Genomic DNA, 23,242 nt, shown 5'->3' on the forward strand with positions numbered 1-23,242 from the left:
GTAAGAAAAATCTTCACACTTCAAAAAGTTTTTCTTAATTCCTTACCTTTGTACTGATAAGATAACACCTGGTTATAACATAACACAGGCTTCCACTTAAAAATGCTGCTAGGTTGCATTCTGCTGATTAGATATAACCAGGAACAACATTTACCTTCAGGTATTTTCTAAATGTTGAATAAATTGGCTTAAATCAAATTAAACTCACTTTAGAGATAATTGTTTCAGAGAAAGTCTTGAACCCTAACATAAAATAGGTAGTTTGACATGTTGACTTCTCTACCTAAAATTCCCCAAAATTTGACTAATAGAAGATTCTCGTCCCTGGGTGGGATTGAACCACCAACATTCCAGTTAACAGCCGAACGCGCTAACCAATTGCGCCACAGAGACCCTATATGAGACATAAACAAACAACAGCTAAGAAACATTGATCTGGAAAGTTTCCTTGCCAAAGTTTATAAAGTCTCTATTCTGGACAGTTATTTTAGGATTTTTCGTTAATTAAAAGGAACACATTGCCATGTTCTTGTGATGAATCAACCCTTCTTGAGTTCTAAGCACTTCCATGAGCAGCAGAGTGGCGCAGCGGAAGCGTGCTGGGCCCATAAGCCAGAGGTCGATGGATCGAAACCATCCTCTGCTATGTGCTATTTTCATTTATCAAATCTAAAATTGGGATTGCTATTTTGACTTTTTTGGTCTTTGCTTATAGTAGAAAATCCATTATCATCTTAACTCATTTTAATCGTATTTTGACAGAAGTGCTGTAGCAAAAAATCCACATAATGTCTTTAATTTACCCTATTACTTCTATGGTTATTGAGAAAAACAAACTACATTGACTCCAGAAGAGCAAATCAGGTGATCTAACAAGTAATTTATCAAAATCATCTTTCCAGCTTACACTTTGGTGATGCAATAAGACAATGATTTTGTAAGAAAAATCTTCACACTTCAAAAAGTTTTTCTTAATTCCTTACCTTTGTACTGATAAGATAACACCTGGTTATAACATAACACAGGCTTCCACTTAAAAATGCTGCTAGGTTGCATTCTGCTGATTAGATATAACCAGGAACAACATTAACCTTCAGGTATTTTCTAAATGTTGAATAAATTGGCTTAAATCAAATTAAACTCACTTTAGAGATAATTGTTTCAGAGAAAGTCTTGAACCCTACCATAAAATAGGTAGTTTGACATGTTGACTTCTCTACCTAAAAATCCCCAAAATTTGATTAATAGAAGATTTTCATCCCTGGTTGGGATTGAACCACCAATATTCCAATTAACAGCCAAACGTGCAAACCAATTGTGCCACAGAGACCCTATATGAGACATAAACAAACAACAGCTAAGAAACATTGATCTGGAAAGTTTCCTTACCAAAGTTAATAAAGTCTCTAATCTGGACAGTTATTTTAGGATTTTTCATTAATTAAAAGGAACACATTGCCATGTTCTTGTGATGAATCAACCCTTCTTGAGTTCTAAGCACTTCCATGAGCAGCAGAGTGGCGCAGCGGAAGTGTGCTGGGCCCATAACCCAGAGGTCGTTGGATCGAAACCATCCTCTGCTATGTGCTATTTTCATTTATCAAATCTAAAATTGGGATTGCTATTTTGACTTTTTTGGTCTTTGCTTATAGTAGAAAATCCATTATCATCTTAACTCATTTAAATCGTATTTTGACAGAAGTGCTGTAGCAAAAAATCCACATAATGTCTTTACTTTACCCTATTACTTCTATGGTTATTGAGAAAAACAAACTACATTGACTCCAGAAGAGCAAATCAGGTGTTCTATCAAGTAATTTATCAAAATCATCTTTCCAGCTTACACTTTGGTGATGCAATAAGACAATGATTTTGTAAGAAAAATCTTCACACTTCAAAAAGTTTTTCTTAATTCCTTACCTTTGTACTGATAAGATAACACCTGGTTATAACATAACACAGGCTTCCACTTAAAAATGCTGCTAGGTTGCATTCTGCTGATTAGATATAACCAGGAACAACATTTACCTTCAGGTATTTTCTAAATGTTGAATAAATTGGCTTAAATCAAATTAAACTCACTTTAGAGATAATTGTTTCAGAGAAAGTCTTGAACCCTAACATAAAATAGGTAGTTTGACATGTTGACTTCTCTACCTAAAAATCCCCAAAATTTGACTAATAGAAGATTTTCATCCCTGGGTGGGATTGAACCACCAATATTCCAATTAACAGCCGAACGTGCAAACCAATTGTGCCACAGAGACCCTATATGAGACATAAACAAACAACAGCTAAGAAACATTGATCTGGAAAGTTTCCTTACCAAAGTTTATAAAGTCTCTAATCTGGACAGTTATTTTAGGATTTTTCATTAATTAAAAGGAACACATTGCCATGTTCTTGTGATGAATCAACCCTTCTTGAGTTCTAAGCACTTCCATGAGCAGCAGAGTGGCGCAGCGGAAGCGTGCTGGGCCCATAACCCAGAGGTCGTTGAATCAAAACCATCCTCTGCTATGTGCTATTTTCATTTATCAAATCTAAAATTGGGATTGCTATTTTGACTTTTTTGGTCTTTGCTTATAGTAGAAAATCCATTATCATCTTAACTCATTTAAATCGTATTTTGACAGAAGTGCTGTAGCAAAAAATCCACATAATGTCTTTACTTTACCCTATTACTTCTATGGTTATTGAGAAAAACAAACTACATTGACTCCAGAAGAGCAAATCAGGTGTTCAAACAAGTAATTTATCAAAATCATCTTTCCAGCTTACACTTTGGTGATGCAATAAGACAATGATTTTGTAAGAAAAATCTTCAAACTTCATAAAGTTTTTCTTAATTCCTTACCTTTGTACTGATAAGATAACACCTGGTTATAACATAACACAGGCTTTCACTTAAAAATGCTGCTAGGTTGCATTCTGCTGATTAGATATCACCAGGAACAACATTAACCTTCAGGTATTTTCTAATTGTTGAATAAATTGGCTTAAATCAAATTAAACTCACTTTAGAGATAATTGTTTCAGAGAAAGTCTTGAACCCTACCATAAAATAGGTAGTTAGACATGTTGACTTCTCTACCTAAAATTCCCCAAAATTTAACTAATAGAAGATTCTCGTCCCTGGGTGGGATTGAACCACCAACCTTCCGGTTAACAGCCGAACGCGCTAACCAATTGCGCCACAGAGACCCTATGTGAGACATAAACTAACAACAGCTAAGAAACATTGATCTGGAAAGTTTCCTTGCCAAAGTTTATAAAGTCTCTAATCTGGACAGTTATTTTAGGATTTTTCGCTAATTAAAAAGAACACATTGCCATGTTCTTGTGATGAATCAACCCTTCTTGAGTTCTAAGCACTTCCATGAGCAGCAGAGTGGCGCAGCGGAAGCGTTCTGGGCCCATAACCCAGAGGTCGTTGGATCGAAGCCATCCTCTGCTATGTGCTATTTTCATTTATCAAATCTAAAATTGGGATTGCTATTTTGACTTTTTTGGTCTTTGCTTATAGTGGAAAATCCATTATCATCTTAACTCATTTAAATCGTATTTTGACAGAAGTGCTGTAGCAAAAAATCCACATAATGTCTTTACTTTACCCTATTACTTCTATGGTTATTGAGAAAAACAAAATACATTGACTCCAGAAGAGCAAATCAGGTGTTCTATCAAGTAATTTATCAAAATCATCTTTCCAGCTTACACTTTGGTGATGCAATAAGACAATGATTTTGTAAGAAAAATCTTCACACTTCAAAAAGTTTTTCTTAATTCCTTACCTTTGTACTGATAAGATAACACCTGGTTATAACATAACACAGGCTTCCACTTAAAAATGCTGCTAGGTTGCATTCTGCTGATTAGATATAACCAGGAACAACATTTACCTTCAGGTATTTTCTAAATGTTGAATAAATTGGCTTAAATCAAATTAAACTCACTTTAGAGATAATTGTTTCAGAGAAAGTCTTGAACCCTAACATAAAATAGGTAGTTTGACATGTTGACTTCTCTACCTAAAATTCCCCAAAATTTGACTAATAGAAGATTCTCGTCCCTGGGTGGGATTGAACCACCAACATTCCAGTTAACAGCCGAACGCGCTAACCAATTGCGCCACAGAGACCCTATATGAGACATAAACAAACAACAGCTAAGAAACATTGATCTGGAAAGTTTCCTTGCCAAAGTTTATAAAGTCTCTATTCTGGACAGTTATTTTAGGATTTTTCGTTAATTAAAAGGAACACATTGCCATGTTCTTGTGATGAATCAACCCTTCTTGAGTTCTAAGCACTTCCATGAGCAGCAGAGTGGCGCAGCGGAAGCGTGCTGGGCCCATAAGCCAGAGGTCGATGGATCGAAACCATCCTCTGCTATGTGCTATTTTCATTTATCAAATCTAAAATTGGGATTGCTATTTTGACTTTTTTGGTCTTTGCTTATAGTAGAAAATCCATTATCATCTTAACTCATTTTAATCGTATTTTGACAGAAGTGCTGTAGCAAAAAATCCACATAATGTCTTTAATTTACCCTATTACTTCTATGGTTATTGAGAAAAACAAACTACATTGACTCCAGAAGAGCAAATCAGGTGATCTAACAAGTAATTTATCAAAATCATCTTTCCAGCTTACACTTTGGTGATGCAATAAGACAATGATTTTGTAAGAAAAATCTTCACACTTCAAAAAGTTTTTCTTAATTCCTTACCTTTGTACTGATAAGATAACACCTGGTTTTAACATAACACAGGCTTCCACTTAAAAATGCTGCTAGGTTGCATTCTGCTGATTAGATATCACCAGGAACAACATTAACCTTCAGGTATTTTCTAAATGTTGAATAAATTGGCTTAAATCAAATTAAACTCACTTTAGAGATAATTGTTTCAGAGAAAGTCTTGAACCCTACCATAAATTAGGTAGTTTGACATGTTGACTTCTCTACCTAAAAATCCCCAAAATTTGACTAATAGAAGATTTTCATCCCTGGGTGGGATTGAACCACCAATATTCCAATTAACAGCCAAACGTGCAAACCAATTGTGCCACAGAGACCCTATATGAGACATAAACAAACAACAGCTAAGAAACATTGATCTGGATAGTTTCCTTTCCAAAGTTTATAAAGTCTCTAATCTGGACAGTTATTTTAGGACTTTTCATTAATTAAAAGGAACACATTGCCATGTTCTTGTGATGAATCAACCCTTCTTGAGTTCTAAGCACTTCCATGAGCAGCAGAGTGGCGCAGCGGAAGCGTGCTGGGCCCATAACCCAGAGGTCGTTGGATCGAAACCATCCTCTGCTATGTGCTATTTTCATTTATCAAATCTAAAATTGGGATAGCTATTTTGACTTTTTTGGTCTTTGCTTATAGTAGAAAATCCATTATCATCTTAACTCATTTAATTCGTATTTTGACAGAAGTGCTGTAGCAAAAAATCCACATAATGTCTTTACTTTACCCTATTACTTCTATGGTTATTGAGAAAAACAAACTACATTGACTCCAGAAGAGCAAATCAGGTGTTCAAACAAGTAATTTATCAAAATCATCTTTCCAGCTTACACTTTGGTGATGCAATAAGACAATGATTTTGTAAGAAAAATCTTCAAACTTCATAAAGTTTTTCTTAATTCCTTACCTTTGTACTGATAAGATAACACCTGGTTTTAACATAACACAGGCTTCCACTTAAAAATGCTGCTAGGTTGCATTCTGCTGATTAGATATCTCCAGGAACAACATTAACCTTCAGGTATTTTCTAATTGTTGAATAAATTGTCTTAAATCAAATTAAACTCACTTTAGAGATAATTGTTTCAGAGAAAGTCTTGAACCCTACCATAAAATAGGTAGTTAGACATGTTGACTTCTCTACCTAAAATTCACCAAAATTTGACTAATAGAAGATTCTCGTCCCTGGGTGGGATTGAACCACCAACATTCCAGTTAACAGCCGAACGCGCTAACCAATTGCGCCACAGAGACCCTATATGAGACATAAACAAACAACAGCTAAGAAACATTGATCTGGAAAGTTTCCTTGCCAAAGTTTATAAAGTCTCTATTCTGGACAGTTATTTTAGGATTTTTCGTTAATTAAAAGGAACACATTGCCATGTTCTTGTGATGAATCAACCCTTCTTGAGTTCTAAGCACTTCCATGAGCAGCAGAGTGGCGCAGCGGAAGCGTGCTGGGCCCATAAGCCAGAGGTCGATGGATCGAAACCATCCTCTGCTATGTGCTATTTTCATTTATCAAATCTAAAATTGGGATTGCTATTTTGACTTTTTTGGTCTTTGCTTATAGTAGAAAATCCATTATCATCTTAACTCATTTTAATCGTATTTTGACAGAAGTGCTGTAGCAAAAAATCCACATAATGTCTTTAATTTACCCTATTACTTCTATGGTTATTGAGAAAAACAAACTACATTGACTCCAGAAGAGCAAATCAGGTGATCTAACAAGTAATTTATCAAAATCATCTTTCCAGCTTACACTTTGGTGATGCAATAAGACAATGATTTTGTAAGAAAAATCTTCACACTTCAAAAAGTTTTTCTTAATTCCTTACCTTTGTACTGATAAGATAACACCTGGTTTTAACATAACACAGGCTTCCACTTAAAAATGCTGCTAGGTTGCATTCTGCTGATTAGATATCACCAGGAACAACATTAACCTTCAGGTATTTTCTAAATGTTGAATAAATTGGCTTAAATCAAATTAAACTCACTTTAGAGATAATTGTTTCAGAGAAAGTCTTGAACCCTACCATAAAATAGGTAGTTAGACATGTTGACTTCTCTACTTAAAATTCCCCAAAATTTGACTAATAGAAGATTCTCGTACCTGGGTGGGATTGAACCACCAACCTTCCGGTTAACAGCCGAACGCACTAACCAATTGCGCCACAGAGACCCTATGTGAGACATAAACTAACAACAGCTAAGAAACATTGATCTGGAAAGTTTCCTTGCCAAGGTTTATAAAGTCTCTAATCTGGACAGTTATTTTAGGATTTTTCGCTAATTAAAAGGAACACATTGCCATGTTCTTGTGATGAATCAACCCTTCTTGAGTTCTAAGCATTTCCATGAGCAGCAGAGTGGCGCAGCGGAAGCGTGCTGGGCCCATAACCCAGAGGTCGATGGATCGAAACCATCCTCTGCTATGTGCTATTTTCATTTATCAAATCTAAAATTGGGATTGCTATTTTGACTTTTTTGGTCTTTGCTTATAGTAGAAAATCCATTATCATCTTAACTCATTTAATTCGTATTTTGACAGAAGTGCTGTAGCAAAAAATCCACATAATGTCTTTACTTTACCGTATTACTTCTATGGTTATTGAGAAAAACAAACTACATTGACTCCAGAAGAGCAAATCAGGTGATCTAACAAGTAATTTATCAAAATCATCTTTCCAGCTTACACTTTGGTGATGCAATAAGACAATGATTTTGTAAGAAAAATCTTCACACTTCAAAAAGTTTTTCTTAATTCCTTACCTTTGTACTGATAAGATAACACCTGGTTTTAACATAACACAGGCTTCCACTTAAAAATGCTGCTAGGTTGCATTCTGCTGATTAGATATCACCAGGAACAACATTAACCTTCAGGTATTTTCTAAATGTTGAATAAATTGGCTTAAATCAAATTAAACTCACTTTAGAGATAATTGTTTCAGAGAAAGTCTTGAACCCTACCATAAAATAGGTAGTTTGACATGTTGACTTCTCTACCTAAAAATCCCCAAAATTTGACTAATAGAAGATTTTCATCCCTGGGTGGGATTGAACCACCAATATTCCAATTAACAGCCGAACGTGCAAACCAATTGTGCCACAGAGACCCTATATGAGACATAAACAAACAACAGCTAAGAAACATTGATCTGGAAAGTTTCCTTACCAAAGTTTATAAAGTCTCTAATCTGGACAGTTATTTTAGGACTTTTCATTAATTAAAAGGAACACATTGCCATGTTCTTGTGATGAATCAACCCTTCTTGAGTTCTAAGCACTTCCATGAGCAGCAGAGTGGCGCAGCGGAAGCGTGCTGGGCCCTTAACCCAGAGGTCGTTGGATCGAAACCATCCTCTGCTATGTGCTATTTTCATTTATCAAATCTAAAATTGGGATATCTATTTTGACTTTTTTGGTCTTTGCTTATAGTAGAAAATCCATTATCATCTTAACTCATTTAATTCGTATTTTGACAGAAGTGCTGTAGCAAAAAATCCACATAATGTCTTTACTTTACCCTATTACTTCTATGGTTATTGAGAAAAACAAACTACATTGACTCCAGAAGAGCAAATCAGGTGTTCAAACAAGTAATTTATCAAAATCATCTTTCCAGCTTACACTTTGGTGATGCAATAAGACAATGATTTTGTAAGAAAAATCTTCAAACTTCATAAAGTTTTTCTTAATTCCTTACCTTTGTACTGATAAGATAACACCTGGTTATAACATAACACAGGCTTTCACTTAAAATGCTGCTAGGTTGCATTCTGCTGATTAGATATCACCAGGAACAACATTAACCTTCAGGTATTTTCTAATTGTTGAATAAATTGGCTTAAATCAAATTAAACTCACTTTAGAGATAATTGTTTCAGAGAAAGTCTTGAACCCTACCATAAAATAGGTAGTTAGACATGTTGACTTCTCTACCTAAAATTCCCCAAAATTTAACTAATAGAAGATTCTCGTCCCTGGGTGGGATTGAACCACCAACCTTCCGGTTAACAGCCGAACGCGCTAACCAATTGCGACACAGAGACCCTATGTGAGACATAAACTAACAACAACTAAGAAACATTGATCTGGAAAGTTTCCTTGCCAAAGTTTATAAAGTCTCTAATCTGGACAGTTATTTTAGGATTTTTCGCTAATTAAAAAGAACACATTGCCATGTTCTTGTGATGAATCAACCCTTCTTGAGTTCTAAGCACTTCCATGAGCAGCAGAGTGGCGCAGCGGAAGCGTGCTGGGCCCATAACCCAGAGGTCGTTGGATCGAAGCCATCCTCTGCTATGTGCTATTTTCATTTATCAAATCTAAAATTGGGATTGCTATTTTGACTTTTTTGGTCTTTGCTTATAGTGGAAAATCCATTATCATCTTAACTCATTTAAATCGTATTTTGACAGAAGTGCTGTAGCAAAAAATCCACATAATGTCTTTAATTTACCCTATTACTTCTATGGTTATTGAGAAAAACAAACTACATTGACTCCAGAAGAGCAAATCAGGTGATCTAACAAGTAATTTATCAAAATCATCTTTCCAGCTTACACTTTGGTGATGCAATAAGACAATGATTTTGTAAGAAAAATCTTCACACTTCAAAAAGTTTTTCTTAATTCCTTACCTTTGTACTGATAAGATAACACCTGGTTTTAACATAACACAGGCTTCCACTTAAAAATGCTGCTAGGTTGCATTCTGCTGATTAGATATCACCAGGAACAACATTAACCTTCAGGTTTTTTCTAAATGTTGAATAAATTGGCTTAAATCAAATTAAACTCACTTTAGAGATAATTGTTTCAGAGAAAGTCTTGAACCCTACCATAAATTAGGTAGTTTGACATGTTGACTTCTCTACCTAAAAATCCCCAAAATTTGACTAATAGAAGATTTTCATCCCTGGGTGGGATTGAACCACCAATATTCCAATTAACAGCCGAACGTGCAAACCAATTGTGCCACAGAGACCCTATATGAGACATAAACAAACAACAGCTAAGAAACATTGATCTGGAAAGTTTCCTTTCCAAAGTTTATAAAGTCTCTAATCTGGACAGTTATTTTAGGTCTTTTCATTAATTAAAAGGAACACATTGCCATGTTCTTGTGATGAATCAACCCTTCTTGAGTTCTAAGCACTTCCATGAGCAGCAGAGTGGCGCAGCGGAAGCGTGCTGGGCCCATAACCCAGAGGTCAATGGATCGAAACCATCCTCTGCTATGTGCTATTTTCATTTATCAAATCTAAAATTGGGATTGCTATTTTGACTTTTTTGGTCTTTCCTTATAGTAGAAAATCCATTATCATCTTAACTCATTTAATTCGTATTTTGACAGAAGTGCTGTAGCAAAAAATCCACATAATGTCTTTACTTTACCCTATTACTTCTATGGTTATTGAGAAAAACAAACTACATTGACTCCAGAAGAGCAAATCAGGTGTTCAAACAAGTAATTTATCAAAATCATCTTTCCAGCTTACACTTTGGTGATGCAATAAGACAATGATTTTGTAAGAAAAATCTTCAAACTTCATAAAGTTTTTCTTAATTCCTTACCTTTGTACTGATAAGATAACACCTGGTTTTAACATAACACAGGCTTCCACTTAAAAATGCTGCTAGGTTGCATTCTGCTGATTAGATATCTCCAGGAACAACATTAACCTTCAGGTATTTTCTAATTGTTGAATAAATTGGCTTAAATCAAATTAAACTCACTTTAGAGATAATTGTTTCAGAGAAAGTCTTGAACCCTACCATAAAATAGGTAGTTAGACATGTTGACTTCTCTACTTAAAATTCCCCAAAATTTGACTAATAGAAGATTCTCGTCCCTGGGTGGGATTGAACCACCAACCTTCCGGTTAACAGCCGAACGCGCTAACCAATTGCGCCACAGAGACCCTATGTGAGACATAAACTAACAACAGCTAAGAAACATTGATCTGGAAAGTTTCCTTGCCAAGGTTTATAAAGTCTCTAATCTGGACAGTTATTTTAGGATTTTTCGCTAATTAAAAGGAACACATTGCCATGTTCTTGTGATGAATCAACCCTTCTTGAGTTCTAAGCACTTCCATGAGCAGCAGAGTGGCGCAGCGGAAGCGTGCTGGGCCCATAACCCAGAGGTCGTTGGATCGAAGCCATCCTCTGCTATGTGCTATTTTCATTTATCAAATCTAAAATTGGGATTGCTATTTTGACTTTTTTGGTCTTTGCTTATAGTGGAAAATCCATTATCATCTTAACTCATTTAAATCGTATTTTGACAGAAGTGCTGTAGCAAAAAATCCACATAATGTCTTTACTTTACCCTATTACTTCTATGGTTATTGAGAAAAACAAAATACATTGACTCCAGAAGAGCAAATCAGGTGTTCTATCAAGTAATTTATCAAAATCATCTTTCCAGCTTACACTTTGGTGATGCAATAAGACAATGATTTTGTAAGAAAAATCTTCAAACTTCATAAAGTTTTTCTTAATTCCTTACCTTTGTACTGATAAGATAACACCTGGTTATAACATAACACAGGCTTTCACTTAAAAATGCTGCTAGGTTGCATTCTGCTGATTAGATATCACCAGGAACAACATTAACCTTCAGGTATTTTCTAATTGTTGAATAAATTGGCTTAAATCAAATTAAACTCACTTTAGAGATAATTGTTTCAGAGAAAGTCTTGAACCCTACCATAAAATAGGTAGTTAGACATGTTGACTTCTCTACCTAAAATTCCCCAAAATTTAACTAATAGAAGATCCTCGTCCCTGGGTGGGATTGAACCACCAACCTTCTGGTTAACAGCCGAACGCGCTAACCAATTGCGCCACAGAGACCCTATGTGAGACATAAACTAACAACAGCTAAGAAACATTGATCTGGAAAGTTTCCTTGCCAAAGTTTATAAAGTCTCTAATCTGGACAGTTATTTTAGGATTTTTCGCTAATTAAAAAGAACACATTGCCATGTTCTTGTGATGAATCAACCCTTCTTGAGTTCTAAGCACTTCCATGAGCAGCAGAGTGGCGCAGCGGAAGCGTGCTGGGCCCATAACCCAGAGGTCGTTGGATCGAAGCCATCCTCTGCTATGTGCTATTTTCATTTATCAAATCTAAAATTGGGATTGATATTTTGACTTTTTTGGTCTTTGCTTATAGTGGAAAATCCATTATCATCTTAACTCATTTAAATCGTATTTTGACAGAAGTGCTGTAGCAAAAAATCCACATAATGTCTTTACTTTACCCTATTACTTCTATGGTTATTGAGAAAAACAAAATACATTGACTCCAGAAGAGCAAATCAGGTGTTCTATCAAGTAATTTATCAAAATCATCTTTCCAGCTTACACTTTGGTGATGCAATAAGACAATGATTTTGTAAGAAAAATCTTCACACTTCAAAAAGTTTTTCTTAATTCCTTACCTTTGTACTGATAAGATAATACCTGGTTATAACATAACACAGGCTTCCACTTAAAAATGCTGCTAGGTTGCATTCTGCTGATTAGATATAACCAGGAACAACATTTACCTTCAGGTATTTTCTAAATGTTGAATAAATTGGCTTAAATCAAATTAAACTCACTTTAGAGATAATTGTTTCAGAGAAAGTCTTGAACCCTAACATAAAATAGGTAGTTTGACATGTTGACTTCTCTACCTAAAATTCCCCAAAATTTGACTAATAGAAGATTCTCGTCCCTGGGTGGGATTGAACCACCAACATTCCAGTTAACAGCCGAACGCGCTAACCAATTGCGCCACAGAGACCCTATATGAGACATAAACAAACAACAGCTAAGAAACATTGATCTGGAAAGTTTCCTTGCCAAAGTTTATAAAGTCTCTATTCTGGACAGTTATTTTAGGATTTTTCGTTAATTAAAAGGAACACATTGCCATGTTCTTGTGATGAATCAACCCTTCTTGAGTTCTAAGCACTTCCATGACCAGCAGAGTGGCGCAGCGGAAGCGTGCTGGGCCCATAAGCCAGAGGTCGATGGATCGAAACCATCCTCTGCTATGTGCTATTTTCATTTATCAAATCTAAAATTGGGTTTGCTATTTTGACTTTTTTGGTCTTTGCTTATAGTAGAAAATCCATTATCATGTTAACTCATTTTAATCGTATTTTGACAGAAGTGCTGTAGCAAAAAATCCACATAATGTCTTTAATTTACCCTATTACTTCTATGGTTATTGAGAAAAACAAACTACATTGACTCCAGAAGAGCAAATCAGGTGATCTAACAAGTAATTTATCAAAATCATCTTTCCAGCTTACACTTTGGTGATGCAATAAGACAATGATTTTGTAAGAAAAATATTCACACTTCAAAAAGTTTTTCTTAATTCCTTACCTTTGTACTGATAAGATAACACCTGGTTTTAACATAACACAGGCTTCCACTTAAAAATGCTGCTAGGTTGCATTCTGCTGATTAGATATCACCAGGAACAACATTAACCTTCAGGTATTTTCTAAATGTTGAATAAATTGGCTTAAATCAAATTAAACTCACTTTAGAGATAATTGTTTCAGAGAAAGTCTTGAACCCTACCATAAATTAGGTAGTTTGACATGTTGACTTCTCTACCTAAAAATCCCCAAAATTTGACTAATAGAAGATTTTCATCCCTGGGTGGGATTGAACCACCAATATTCCAATTAACAGCCGAACGTGCAAACCAATTGTGCCACAGAGACCCTATATGAGACATAAACAAACAACAGCTAAGAAACATTGATCTGGAAAGTTTCCTTTCCAAAGTTTATAAAGTCTCTAATCTGGACAGTTATTTTAGGACTTTTCATTAATTAAAAGGAACACATTGCCATGTTCTTGTGATGAATCAACCCTTCTTGAGTTCTAAGCACTTCCATGAGCAGCAGAGTGGCGCAGCGGAAGCGTGCCTGGCCCATAACCCAGAGGTCGTTGGATCGAAACCATCCTCTGCTATGTGCTATTTTCATTTATCAAATCTAAAATTGGGATAGCTACTTTTACTTTTTTGGTCTTTGCTTATAGTAGAAAATCCATTATCATCTTAACTCATTTAATTCGTATTTTGACAGAAGTGCTGTAGCAAAAAATCCACATAATGTCTTTACTTTACCCTATTACTTCTATGGTTATTGAGAAAAACAAACTACATTGACTCCAGAAGAGCAAATCAGGTGTTCAAACAAGTAATTTATCAAAATCATCTTTCCAGCTTACACTTTGGTGATGCAATAAGACAATGATTTTGTAAGAAAAATCTTCAAACTTCATAAAGTTTTTCTTAATTCCTTACCTTTGTACTGATAAGATAACACCTGGTTTTAACATAACACAGGCTTCCACTTAAAAATGCTGCTAGGTTGCATTCTGCTGATTAGATATCTCCAGGAACAACATTAACCTTCAGGTATTTTCTAATTGTTGAATAAATTGGCTTAAATCAAATTAAACTCACTTTAGAGATAATTGTTTCAGAGAAAGTCTTGAACCCTACCATAAAATAGGTAGTTAGACATGTTGACTTCTCTACTTAAAATTCCCCAAAATTTGACTAATAGAAGATTCTCGTCCCTGGGTGGGATTGAACCACCAACCTTCCGGTTAACAGCCGAACGCACTAACCAATTGCGCCACAGAGACCCTATGTGAGACATAAACTAACAACAGCTAAGAAACATTGATCTGGAAAGTTTCCTTGCCAAGGTTTATAAAGTCTCTAATCTGGACAGTTATTTTAGGATTTTTCGCTAATTAAAAGGAACACATTGCCATGTTCTTGTGATGAATCAACCCTTCTTGAGTTCTAAACATTTCCATGAGCAGCAGAGTGGCGCAGCGGAAGCGTGCTGGGCCCATAACCCAGAGGTCGATGGATCGAAACCATCCTCTGCTATGTGCTATTTTCATTTATCAAATCTAAAATTGGGATTGCTATTTTGACTTTTTTGGTCTTTGCTTATAGTAGAAAATCCATTATCATCTTAACTCATTTAATTCGTATTTTGACAGAAGTGCTGTAGCAAAAAATCCACATAATGTCTTTACTTTACCGTATTACTTCTATGGTTATTGAGAAAAACAAACTACATTGACTCCAGAAGAGCAAATCAGGTGATCTAACAAGTAATTTATCAAAATCATCTTTCCAGCTTACACTTTGGTGATGCAATAAGACAATGATTTTGTAAGAAAAATCTTCACACTTCAAAAAGTTTTTCTTAATTCCTTACCTTTGTACTGATAAGATAACACCTGGTTTTAACATAACACAGGCTTCCACTTAAAAATGCTGCTAGGTTGCATTCTGCTGATTAGATATCACCAGGAACAACATTAACCTTCAGGTATTTTCTAAATGTTGAATAAATTGGCTTAAATCAAATTAAACTCACTTTAGAGATAATTGTTTCAGAGAAAGTCTTGAACCCTACCATAAAATAGGTAGTTTGACATGTTGACTTCTCTACCTAAAAATCCCCAAAATTTGACTAATAGAAGATTTTCATCCCTGGGTGGGATTGAACCACCAATATTCCAATTAACAGCCGAACGTGCAAACCAATTGTGCCACAGAGACCCTATATGAGACATAAACAAACAACAGCTAAGAAACATTGATCTGGAAAGTTTCCTTACCAAAGTTTATAAAGTCTCTAATCTGGACAGTTATTTTAGGACTTTTCATTAATTAAAAGGAACACATTGCCATGTTCTTGTGATGAATCAACCCTTCTTGAGTTCTAAGCACTTCCATGAGCAGCAGAGTGGCGCAGCGGAAGCGTGCTGGGCCCATAACCCAAAGGTCGTTGGATCGAAACCATCCTCTGCTATGTGCTATTTTCATTTATCAAATCTAAAATTGGGATATCTATTTTGACTTTTTTGGTCTTTGCTTATAGTAGAAAATCCATTATCATCTTAACTCATTTAATTCGTATTTTGACAGAAGTGCTGTAGCAAAAAATCCACATAATGTCTTTACTTTACCCTATTACTTCTATGGTTATTGAGAAAAACAAACTACATTGACTCCAGAAGAGCAAATCAGGTGTTCAAACAAGTAATTTATCAAAATCATCTTTCCAGCTTACACTTTGGTGATGCAATAAGACAATGATTTTGTAAGAAAAATCTTCAAACTTCATAAAGTTTTTCTTAATTCCTTACCTTTGTACTGATAAGATAACACCTGGTTATAACATAACACAGGCTTTCACTTAAAATGCTGCTAGGTTGCATTCTGCTGATTAGATATCACCAGGAACAACATTAACCTTCAGGTATTTTCTAATTGTTGAATAAATTGGCTTAAATCAAATTAAACTCACTTTAGAGATAATTGTTTCAGAGAAAGTCTTGAACCCTACCATAAAATAGGTAGTTAGACATGTTGACTTCTCTACCTAATATTCCCCAAAATTTAACTAATAGAAGATTCTCGTCCCTGGGTGGTATTGAACCACCAACCTTCCGGTTAACAGCCAAACGCGCTAACCAATTGCGCCACAGAGACCCTATGTGAGACATAAACTAACAACAGCTAAGAAACATTGATCTGGAAAGTTTCCTTGCCAAAGTTTATAAAGTCTCTAATCTGGACAGTTATTTTAGGATTTTTCGCTAATTAAAAGGAACACATTGCCATGTTCTTGTGATGAATCAACCCTTCTTGAGTTCTAAGCACTTCCATGAGCAGCAGAGTGGCGCAGCGGAAGCGTGCTGGGCCCATAACCCAGAGGTCGTTGGATCGAAGCCATCCTCTGCTATGTGCTATTTTCATTTATCAAATCTAAAATTGGGATTGCTATTTTGACTTTTTTGGTCTTTGCTTATAGTGGAAAATCCATTATCATCTTAACTCATTTAAATCGTATTTTGACAGAAGTGCTGTAGCAAAAAATCCACATAATGTCTTTACTTTACCCTATTACTTCTATGGTTATTGAGAAAAACAAAATACATTGACTCCAGAAGAGCAAATCAGGTGTTCTATCAAGTAATTTATCAAAATCATCTTTCCAGCTTACACTTTGGTGATGCAATAAGACAATGATTTTGTAAGAAAAATCTTCACACTTCAAAAAGTTTTTCTTAATTCCTTACCTTTGTACTGATAAGATAACACCTGGTTATAACATAACACAGGCTTCCACTTAAAAATGCTGCTAGGTTGCATTCTGCTGATTAGATATAACCAGGAACAACATTTACCTTCAGGTATTTTCTAAATGTTGAATAAATTGGCTTAAATCAAATTAAACTCACTTTAGAGATAATTGTTTCAGAGAAAGTCTTGAACCCTAACATAAAATAGGTAGTTTGACATGTTGACTTCTCTACCTAAAATTCCCCAAAATTTGACTAATAGAAGATTCTCGTCCCTGGGTGGGATTGAACCACCAACCTTCCGGTTAACAGCCGAACGCGCTAACCAATTGCGCCACAGAGACCCTATGTGAGACATAAACTAACAACAGCTAAGAAACATTGATCTGGAAAGTTTCCTTGCCAAAGTTTATAAAGTCTCTAATCTGGACAGTTATTTTAGGATTTTTCGCTAATTAAAAAGAACACATTGCCATGTTCTTGTGATGAATCAACCCTTCTTGAGTTCTAAGCACTTCCATGAGCAGCAGAGTGGCGCAGCGGAAGTGTGCTGGGCCCATAAGCCAGAGGTCGATGGATCGAAACCATCCTCTGCTATGTGCTATTTTCATTTATCAAATCTAAAAATTGGGATTGCTATTTTGACTTTTTTGGTCTTTGCTTATAGTAGAAAATCCATTATCATCTTAACTCATTTTAATCGTATTTTGACAGAAGTGCTGTAGCAAAAAATCCACATAATGTCTTTAATTTACCCTATTACTTCTATGGTTATTGAGAAAAACAAACTACATTGACTCCAGAAGAGCAAATCAGGTGATCTAACAAGTAATTTATCAAAATCATCTTTCCAGCTTACACTTTGGTGATGCAATAAGACAATGATTTTGTAAGAAAAATCTTCACACTTCAAAAAGTTTTTCTTAATTCCTTACCTTTGTACTGATAAGATAACACCTGGTTTTAACATAACACAGGCTTCCACTTAAAAATGCTGCTAGGTTGCATTCTGCTGATTAGATATCACCAGGAACAACATTAACCTTCAGGTATTTTCTAAATGTTGAATAAATTGGCTTAAATCAAATTAAACTCACTTTAGAGATAATTGTTTCAGAGAAAGTCTTGAACCCTACCATAAATTAGGTAGTTTGACATGTTGACTTCTCTACCTAAAAATCCCCAAAATTTGACTAATAGAAGATTTTCATCCCTGGGTGGGATTGAACCACCAATATTCCAATTAACAGCCGAACGTGCAAACCAATTGTGCCACAGAGACCCTATATGAGACATAAACAAACAACAGCTAAGAAACATTGATCTGGAAAGTTTCCTTACCAAAGTTTATAAAGTCTCTAATCTGGACAGTTATTTTAGGACTTTTCATTAATTAAAAGGAACACATTGCCATGTTCTTGTGATGAATCAACCCTTCTTGAGTTCTAAGCACTTCCATGAGCAGCAGAGTGGCGCAGCGGAAGCGTGCTGGGCCCATAACCCAGAGGTCGTTGGATCGAAACCATCCTCTGCTATGTGCTATTTTCATTTATCAAATCTAAAATTGGGATAGCTATTTTTACTTTTTTGGTCTTTGCTTATAGTAGAAAATCCATTATCATCTTAACTCATTTAATTCGTATTTTGACAGAAGTGCTGTAGCAAAAAATCCACATAATGTCTTTACTTTACCGTATTACTTCTATGGTTATTGAGAAAAACAAACTACATTGACTCCAGAAGAGCAAATCAGGTGATCTAACAAGTAATTTATCAAAATCATCTTTCCAGCTTACACTTTGGTGATGCAATAAGACAATGATTTTGTAAGAAAAATCTTCACACTTCAAAAAGTTTTTCTTAATTCCTTACCTTTGTACTGATAAGATAACACCTGGTTTTAACATAACACAGGCTTCCACTTAAAAATGCTGCTAGGTTGCATTCTGCTGATTAGATATCACCAGGAACAACATTAACCTTCAGGTATTTTCTAAATGTTGAATAAATTGGCTTAAATCAAATTAAACTCACTTTAGAGATAATTGTTTCAGAGAAAGTCTTGAACCCTACCATAAATTAGGTAGTTTGACATGTTGACTTCTCTACCTAAAAATCCCCAAAATTTGACTAATAGAAGATTTTCATCCCTGGGTGGGATTGAACCACCAATATTCCAATTAACAGCCGAACGTGCAAACCAATTGTGCCACAGAGACCCTATATGAGACATAAACAAACAACAGCTAAGAAACATTGATCTGGAAAGTTTCCTTTCCAAAGTTTATAAAGTCTCTAATCTGGACAGTTATTTTAGGACTTTTCATTAATTAAAAGGAACACATTGCCATGTTCTTGTGATGAATCAACCCTTCTTGAGTTCTAAGCACTTCCATGAGCAGCAGAGTGGCGCAGCGGAAGTGTGCTGGGCCCATAACCCAGAGGTCGTTGGATCGAAACCATCCTCTGCTATGTGCTATTTTCATTTATCAAATCTAAAATTGGGATTGCTATTTTGACTTTTTTGGTCTTTGCTTATAGTAGAAAATCCATTATCATCTTAACTCATTTAAATCGTATTTTGACAGAAGTGCTGTAGCAAAAAATCCACATAATGTCTTTACTTTACCCTATTACTTCTATGGTTATTGAGAAAAACAAACTACATTGACTCCAGAAGAGCAAATCAGGTGTTCTATCAAGTAATTTATCAAAATCATCTTTCCAGCTTACACTTTGGTGATGCAATAAGACAATGATTTTGTAAGAAAAATCTTCACACTTCAAAAAGTTTTTCTTAATTCCTTACCTTTGTACTGATAAGATAACACCTGGTTATAACATAACACAGGCTTCCACTTAAAAATGCTGCTAGGTTGCATTCTGCTGATTAGATATAACCAGGAACAACATTTACCTTCAGGTATTTTCTAAATGTTGAATAAATTGGCTTAAATCAAATTAAACTCACTTTAGAGATAATTGTTTCAGAGAAAGTCTTGAACCCTAACATAAAATAGGTAGTTTGACATGTTGACTTCTCTACCTAAAAATCCCCAAAATTTGACTAATAGAAGATTTTCATCCCTGGGTGGGATTGAACCACCAATATTCCAATTAACAGCCGAACGTGCAAACCAATTGTGCCACAGAGACCCTATATGAGACATAAACAAACAACAGCTAAGAAACATTGATCTGGAAAGTTTCCTTACCAAAGTTTATAAAGTCTCTAATCTGGACAGTTATTTTAGGATTTTTCATTAATTAAAAGGAACACATTGCCATGTTCTTGTGATGAATCAACCCTTCTTGAGTTCTAAGCACTTCCATGAGCAGCAGAGTGGCGCAGCGGAAGCGTGCTGGGCCCATAACCCAGAGGTCGTTGAATCAAAACCATCCTCTGCTATGTGCTATTTTCATTTATCAAATCTAAAATTGGGATTGCTATTTTGACTTTTTTGGTCTTTGCTTATAGTAGAAAATCCATTATCATCTTAACTCATTTAATTCGTATTTTGACAGAAGTGCTGTAGCAAAAAATCCACATAATGTCTTTACTTTACCGTATTACTTCTATGGTTATTGAGAAAAACAAACTACATTGACTCCAGAAGAGCAAATCAGGTGATCTAACAAGTAATTTATCAAAATCATCTTTCCAGCTTACACTTTGGTGATGCAATAAGACAATGATTTTGTAAGAAAAATCTTCACACTTCAAAAAGTTTTTCTTAATTCCTTACCTTTGTACTGATAAGATAACACCTGGTTTTAACATAACACAGGCTTCCACTTAAAAATGCTGCTAGGTTGCATTCTGCTGATTAGATATCACCAGGAACAACATTAACCTTCAGGTATTTTCTAAATGTTGAATAAATTGGCTTAAATCAAATTAAACTCACTTTAGAGATAATTGTTTCAGAGAAAGTCTTGAACCCTACCATAAAATAGGTAGTTTGACATGTTGACTTCTCTACCTAAAAATCCCCAAAATTTGACTAATAGAAGATTTTCATCCCTGGGTGGGATTGAACCACCAATATTCCAATTAACAGCCGAACGTGCAAACCAATTGTGCCACAGAGACCCTATATGAGACATAAACAAACAACAGCTAAGAAACATTGATCTGGAAAGTTTCCTTACCAAAGTTTATAAAGTCTCTAATCTGGACAGTTATTTTAGGACTTTTCATTAATTAAAAGGAACACATTGCCATGTTCTTGTGATGAATCAACCCTTCTTGAGTTCTAAGCACTTCCATGAGCAGCAGAGTGGCGCAGCGGAAGCGTGCTGGGCCCATAACCCAAAGGTCGTTGGATCGAAACCATCCTCTGCTATGTGCTATTTTCATTTATCAAATCTAAAATTGGGATATCTATTTTGACTTTTTTGGTCTTTGCTTATAGTAGAAAATCCATTATCATCTTAACTCATTTAATTCGTATTTTGACAGAAGTGCTGTAGCAAAAAATCCACATAATGTCTTTACTTTACCCTATTACTTCTATGGTTATTGAGAAAAACAAACTACATTGACTCCAGAAGAGCAAATCAGGTGTTCAAACAAGTAATTTATCAAAATCATCTTTCCAGCTTACACTTTGGTGATGCAATAAGACAATGATTTTGTAAGAAAAATCTTCAAACTTCATAAAGTTTTTCTTAATTCCTTACCTTTGTACTGATAAGATAACACCTGGTTATAACATAACACAGGCTTTCACTTAAAATGCTGCTAGGTTGCATTCTGCTGATTAGATATCACCAGGAACAACATTAACCTTCAGGTATTTTCTAATTGTTGAATAAATTGGCTTAAATCAAATTAAACTCACTTTAGAGATAATTGTTTCAGAGAAAGTCTTGAACCCTACCATAAAATAGGTAGTTAGACATGTTGACTTCTCTACCTAATATTCCCCAAAATTTAACTAATAGAAGATTCTCGTCCCTGGGTGGGATTGAACCACCAACCTTCTGGTTAACAGCCGAACGCGCTAACCAATTGCGCCACAGAGACCCTATGTGAGACATAAACTAACAACAGCTAAGAAACATTGATCTGGAAAGTTTCCTTGCCAAAGTTTATAAAGTCTCTAATCTGGACAGTTATTTTAGGATTTTTCGCTAATTAAAAGGAACACATTGCCATGTTCTTGTGATGAATCAACCCTTCTTGAGTTCTAAGCACTTCCATGAGCAGCAGAGTGGCGCAGCGGAAGCGTGCTGGGCCCATAACCCAGAGGTCGTTGGATCGAAGCCATCCTCTGCTATGTGCTATTTTCATTTATCAAATCTAAAATTGGGATTGCTATTTTGACTTTTTTGGTCTTTGCTTATAGTGGAAAATCCATTATCATCTTAACTCATTTAAATCGTATTTTGACAGAAGTGCTGTAGCAAAAAATCCACATAATGTCTTTACTTTACCCTATTACTTCTATGGTTATTGAGAAAAACAAAATACATTGACTCCAGAAGAGCAAATCAGGTGTTCTATCAAGTAATTTATCAAAATCATCTTTCCAGCTTACACTTTGGTGATGCAATAAGACAATGATTTTGTAAGAAAAATCTTCACACTTCAAAAAGTTTTTCTTAATTCCTTACCTTTGTACTGATAAGATAACACCTGGTTATAACATAACACAGGCTTCCACTTAAAAATGCTGCTAGGTTGCATTCTGCTGATTAGATATAACCAGGAACAACATTTACCTTCAGGTATTTTCTAAATGTTGAATAAATTGGCTTAAATCAAATTAAACTCACTTTAGAGATAATTGTTTCAGAGAAAGTCTTGAACCCTAACATAAAATAGGTAGTTTGACATGTTGACTTCTCTACCTAAAATTCCCCAAATTTGACTAATAGAAGATTCTCGTCCCTGGGTGGGATTGAACCACCAACCTTCCGGTTAACAGCCGAACGCGCTAACCAATTGCGCCACAGAGACCCTACGTGAGACATAAACTAACAACAGCTAAGAAACATTGATCTGGAAAGTTTCCTTGCCAAAGTTTATAAAGTCTCTAATCTGGACAGTTATTTTAGGATTTTTCGCTAATTAAAAAGAACACATTGCCATGTTCTTGTGATGAATCAACCCTTCTTGAGTTCTAAGCACTTCCATGAGCAGAAGAGTGGCGCAGCGGAAGCGTGCTGGGCCCATAACCCAGAGGTCGTTGGATCGAAACCATCCTCTGCTATGTGCTATTTTCATTTATCAAATCTAAAATTGGGATAGCTATTTTTACTTTTTTGGTCTTTGCTTATAGTAGAAAATCCATTATCATCTTAACTCATTTAATTCGTATTTT

General features: G+C 35.3%; 8 non-coding genes across 8 annotated transcripts; 1 reads left to right on the forward strand and 7 right to left on the reverse strand.

Moving 5' to 3' along the window:
- Positions 1-3,130: 3,130 nt before the first annotated feature.
- TRNAN-GUU (transfer RNA asparagine (anticodon GUU)) lies at positions 3,131-3,204 on the reverse strand. The gene has a single exon. It is a non-coding gene; the product is annotated as a tRNA-Asn (tRNA).
- Positions 3,205-8,070: 4,866 nt separating this feature from the next.
- TRNAK-CUU (transfer RNA lysine (anticodon CUU)) lies at positions 8,071-8,142 on the forward strand. Its single transcript has one exon. It is a non-coding gene; the product is annotated as a tRNA-Lys (tRNA).
- Positions 8,143-10,625: 2,483 nt separating this feature from the next.
- TRNAN-GUU (transfer RNA asparagine (anticodon GUU)) lies at positions 10,626-10,699 on the reverse strand. The gene has a single exon. It is a non-coding gene; the product is annotated as a tRNA-Asn (tRNA).
- Positions 10,700-11,562: 863 nt separating this feature from the next.
- Positions 11,563-11,636, reverse strand: TRNAN-GUU (transfer RNA asparagine (anticodon GUU)). The gene has a single exon. It is a non-coding gene; the product is annotated as a tRNA-Asn (tRNA).
- A 2,737-nt stretch (positions 11,637-14,373) lies between these two features.
- Positions 14,374-14,447, reverse strand: TRNAN-GUU (transfer RNA asparagine (anticodon GUU)). Its single transcript has one exon. It is a non-coding gene; the product is annotated as a tRNA-Asn (tRNA).
- Positions 14,448-17,183: 2,736 nt separating this feature from the next.
- TRNAN-GUU (transfer RNA asparagine (anticodon GUU)) lies at positions 17,184-17,257 on the reverse strand. The gene has a single exon. It is a non-coding gene; the product is annotated as a tRNA-Asn (tRNA).
- Positions 17,258-21,868: 4,611 nt separating this feature from the next.
- Positions 21,869-21,942, reverse strand: TRNAN-GUU (transfer RNA asparagine (anticodon GUU)). Its single transcript has one exon. It is a non-coding gene; the product is annotated as a tRNA-Asn (tRNA).
- An 862-nt stretch (positions 21,943-22,804) lies between these two features.
- TRNAN-GUU (transfer RNA asparagine (anticodon GUU)) lies at positions 22,805-22,878 on the reverse strand. Its single transcript has one exon. It is a non-coding gene; the product is annotated as a tRNA-Asn (tRNA).
- Positions 22,879-23,242: the final 364 nt, after the last annotated feature.

The sequence above is a fragment of the Taudactylus pleione genome, unplaced genomic scaffold (genome assembly GCF_031769625.1).
Source record: "Taudactylus pleione unplaced genomic scaffold, aTauple2 ptg000134l, whole genome shotgun sequence".
Taxonomy (NCBI): Eukaryota; Metazoa; Chordata; class Amphibia; order Anura; family Myobatrachidae; genus Taudactylus; species Taudactylus pleione.